Source organism: Nannospalax galili, unplaced genomic scaffold (genome assembly GCF_000622305.1).
Source record: "Nannospalax galili isolate Female #2095 unplaced genomic scaffold, S.galili_v1.0 scaffold10, whole genome shotgun sequence".
NCBI classification, from domain to species: Eukaryota; Metazoa; Chordata; class Mammalia; order Rodentia; family Spalacidae; genus Nannospalax; species Nannospalax galili.
This window is the reverse complement of record NW_008331140.1, coordinates 3,235,045-3,239,735: the sequence shown is the minus strand read 5'-3', so window position 1 is coordinate 3,239,735 and position 4,691 is coordinate 3,235,045.

Below are 4,691 nucleotides of genomic sequence, written 5' to 3'. Positions count from 1 at the left end.
CCATCTTTAGTTTTTCTTTTGAGAACTCTCTGTTCAAACCCTTAGCCCATCTTTTAATTGGCTTGCTTCTTGTCTTGATTCTCTGTTTTTTGAGTTTGTTATATATTCTGGATATTAAACCTCTGTCAGATGTGTCACTGGTAAAGATTTTCTCCCATTCTGTGGGTTTTCACATCACTTTCCTGGTTGCTTCTTTTGATGTACAGAAGCTTTTTAGTTTAATGAGGTCCCATTTGTTTGTTAATTCTTGGACTTGTTTCCTGAGCAAATGATGTCTGGTTTAGAAAACCCTTTCCTACACCTATATCTTGTAGATTTTTCCCAAAGTTTTCTTCTAATAGTTTCAGAGTTTCGGGCTTTACATTGAGGACTTTGAGCCATTTATAATTGACTTTTGTGCAGAGTGAAAGATAGTGGTTTAGTTTCATTCTTCTACATGTGCAGATCCAGGTTTGCCAGCACCATTCACGGAAGATGCTGTCTTTCCTCCAGTGATTATTCTTGACCCCTTTGTCAAATATCAGGTGGTTGAAATTGTGTTTACTCATATTTGGGTGTTCAGTTTTGTTCCATTGATCTATGGGTCTATTTTTCTGCCAGTACCATGTTGCTTTTATGACTATAGCTCTGTAATATAGCTTAAAATCTGGTATAGTAATCTCTCTGGCATTGCTCTTAGGGCTCAGGATTGTTTTGGCTATTCGAGGTCTTTTGTGCTTTCATATGAATCTTAGGAAGGTTTCTGAAAAGGATTCTTTAGAAATAAAAAAAATTTATTTTACACACAAGCATCACAAATTTTACAGCTAGCCTTTTTGGGACTCTTGAGCCCCTAATCTCCATGCGCTAATATGATGGAAGTTAGAAAGCACATTGGATGTTTGAGAAAACACATTTTGCTTTATGAGGTGGTAACTCATTTACCCCTGTCCAGGTTCTCAAGGATGAGATTTGTGTTTCCCCTAAGAAAAAAATGCAATATGTATCAAATATAAGGAAGAGGTCTTTCTAAAGAGAGAGGAGGCTCCTGTTTACACATGTTCTAGGAACCATAAAAGGCAGTCTGCTATCTGTATTTCTTTCAAGATAATGGTTGAAATTTTAACTAGAGCCATAAGACAAGAGAAGAAACCAATAGGGCAATAATTAGAAAAAAAAGTCAATTTATTTGTATTTCCAGATGATATTATATTATACATAAGATATCACAGTAACTCCACCAGAGAACTTCCAGAAATGATCAATGTTTTCAGCAAAGTGGCACATTACAAAACTTCATCTAAAAAAATCAGTAGTATTTCTAAATACAAACAACAAACAATCAGAGACAGAATTCATGGAAAAACTCCCAGTCACAAAAGCCTCAAAATATATCTAAGAATAAATATAACCAAAGACATTAAATAACAGTGCAATGGAAACTTCAAACCTTTGAAGCCTTTGAAATAGAATGAAAGAGATAAAAAGACCACAGATTATCATAAGTGAGTAGGATTATTATGATGAACACAGCCACCAAAAACAATTTAAAATTTCAGTGCAATCCCAATCAAAGTACCCATGACATTCTTCACAGAGATAGAAAAATGCATCCTAAAATTCACATAGATTCACAAAAGAGCTGGAGAAGCCATGCAATCATGACCACAAAGAACAATGTTGGGGGATTGCAAAAAAGATCCTCAGTCTATATTACAGAGCCATAATTATGAAGCAGCATGCTATTGGCAGTAAAATAAACTTGTAGATCAATGGAACAAAGTAGAATATGTGAACATGAATGCATGGAATTATAACCACCTGATATATGATAAATGTGGTCAAAACACATATGGGAGCATAGATGTCATCAACAAATGGTGATGGCAAAATCGGATTTCCATGCATAGAAGAATGAATGTAGACTCCCACCAATCGCCCTGCAGAAAGTCAGTTCCAAATGGATCAAAGACCTCAGTGTGAAGCCTGAAATACTGAAACTGCTAGAATAATACATGGGCAGTACACTATAAGATATACATGCAGAGAAGGACTTTCTAAATTAGACATCGCTTTCTCAGTCATTACGGTTAACTTCAGACAAAATATGGGTTATGGATCTGAACAGGCCCCTCAGAAGAAGAAATAAAAATGTCCAAGAAACACTGTAACATATATCCACATCCTTAATAATTAAGTAAATGCAAATTGAAAATACTTTACTATTTAATGCATTCCCAGTAAAAATGCTTAGGATTAAGAGAATAAATGTCATTAAATAATGTGAAATACCATGAAAAAAATGAGCTCTCATCCACTCCTGTTTGGACTGCAAATTGGTGCAACAATTGTGGAAATCAGTGTGAAGAACACATACATAACTATAAAGAAATCTGCCATGTGATCCATTCATAGCAGTCCTTGGCATATATCAAACAGACTCACACTATTACATAGATACTTGCATAGACATGTTTGCTGATATTCTTTTCACATTAGTTAAGAAATGGAAACAACCTGAATGTCCCTCAACTGAATAATGGATAATGAAAGCATGGTACATTTGCACAATGATGTTCTGTTCAATGGTAAAGAAAAATGAAAGCATGAAATTTAGGTAAATGGGTGGAACTAGAGACTGTGAAGTAATGTTCCTCTTCATTTGTGTATCTTTGCTCCAGATTCCTAGACTGGAGTATATATCCTGATGTAACCACAGGAATCAACAAAATGGAAAGGACCCATGGGGATAAAGGGAAAGAAGGAGTTCTAGAAAGGGAGATAGTAGGAGGCATATGTTTTTAAGGAGGAATGGGGGAAAATGAGGGTAATTTAAGTGTGGAGGGTGTAAATAATGTTGTACATGGGAAGTGAGAAGAGAGAAAATAGATGGGATGAAACACCAGAACAAGATGTATTAGTTCAATGTCACACTGAATAATAACACGTACAATAAATACACTAGGACATGTGTATAGCTGAAGGCTATATAAAGAAAATCATAATGCCAGACAAGTAAAACCTCCCTGTGATTTGTTCATCAGGGTAGTCCAAAAGACTCTCAAAAATCATAGGCTATTGACAGAGTCCTTGATTACCTCCCAGAACTTGAAGGTAATATCCTATTGCTGAAGACAGGCCACACTTTGGACACAGGACATGGAGCAATGGAACTCGAACTGACCTAGAAGCCTCTTCCTTGCAGACTAGCTCTCATGGTATCAGAATATAGTATGCTTCCAACAGAGAAAACAAATAATTTGTCCTACATCACTGTGAAGCCTAATAAACAACAATGATTGGCCCAGCAAACTATCCCTATTTTTCTAATTATGGCACTTTATTTCTTTGGGGTAATCAACAGCAGCCTAATTGCAATTATAACATGTTCAACTGGAAAGAATTCATGTGTGGTACTATAAATATAGCCAAATACACATAATTGGAGAAGTCATAGATTCTAGAGGAAAACCAACATTTGCCATATGCCTAGACCAGTGTAATTTCTTAATTTATTTTAAATTTACATCCACATATTTACAGACACGTATACCTTTCACCCATCATCAAAGAATATTCTTTTGGCAACAGATGGAAACTATTACAGAGTTATAGATCAGTTCAAACAGAGAAGAAGAGTCTCTGAGATGCTTAACATTAAGTGACATATTTTTAGTGTAACCTCTACACATTAGAAGAATGCATCTCTCACCTCACTCCTGGGAAGTTTCGTTATGGAGCAGATGGTGATTAACACTGAAACCAAAAACTGACCAGTGTGCAGAGAACAAGAGGTTGCTGTGAGCTTGTCCCTGAATATGACACCTGTTTCAAATTTCTGCCTTCTAATCCTCAGACATCATTGTGGAAGAGGAGGCTGAAAACGTGTCAGTTTCTGCATGGGTGGAAGTTCACAAGGAAAGAGAGTCTTTCAGACAGCTGAGCAGTTACTCATATGAGCTCACAGTAATGGTGACAGCATGCACAAGTCCCATGCAAGCTCAAGACAGACAAAATCCCAGCATAGGCATGAGGAATTGGTTAAGAAATCCCAACCTTACCTAAGAAACTTTTGGCAACTGATGACTGCTGGGAGGGGAAAGGACAGTCTCTTAAAGGGAGGGGACTCTTGGTCAGCTACACAAGCTGCAGTGGATGTAACCATATTGAAGGACATTTGGGGACATATCAGACTCTATAGGCTATATTATGTATATACAAAATTACATTAAATTATGTGGGAGGGGCCATAAGAGGTGCGAATAAAGGATGGTATTTAAATGCATTATCAATCTATGCTGTACAAAAATCACAAAAATGCAATAAAAGATGAAATTACATTACAATGACCAGGAATAAGGCAGTGGGGTGGGGGGAGTGCAGATAGGAGAGGGCATCTAACTACCATCAAACTATATTGTATAAGAATTGCAAAAATTCAATAAAAAATAAAATTTAAACATAATCCTTTAAAAACAGGGGGAGGTTGGGCTGGAGGGATAGTGCAGCCATTAAAAGGCTAAGGCTAGCAACAAAAACAATTAAAAATAGGGGGAAGGGGTGGAGAGATACTCAGCAGTTTAGAGCACTGGCTGTTCTTGCAGAAAACCTTGGCTTAAATCCCAGCACCCACATAGCAGCTAACAACTGTCCATAACTCCAGTTCCAGGTGATCTGATGCCCTCTTCTGTCCTTTGCCCACATTATGCAAT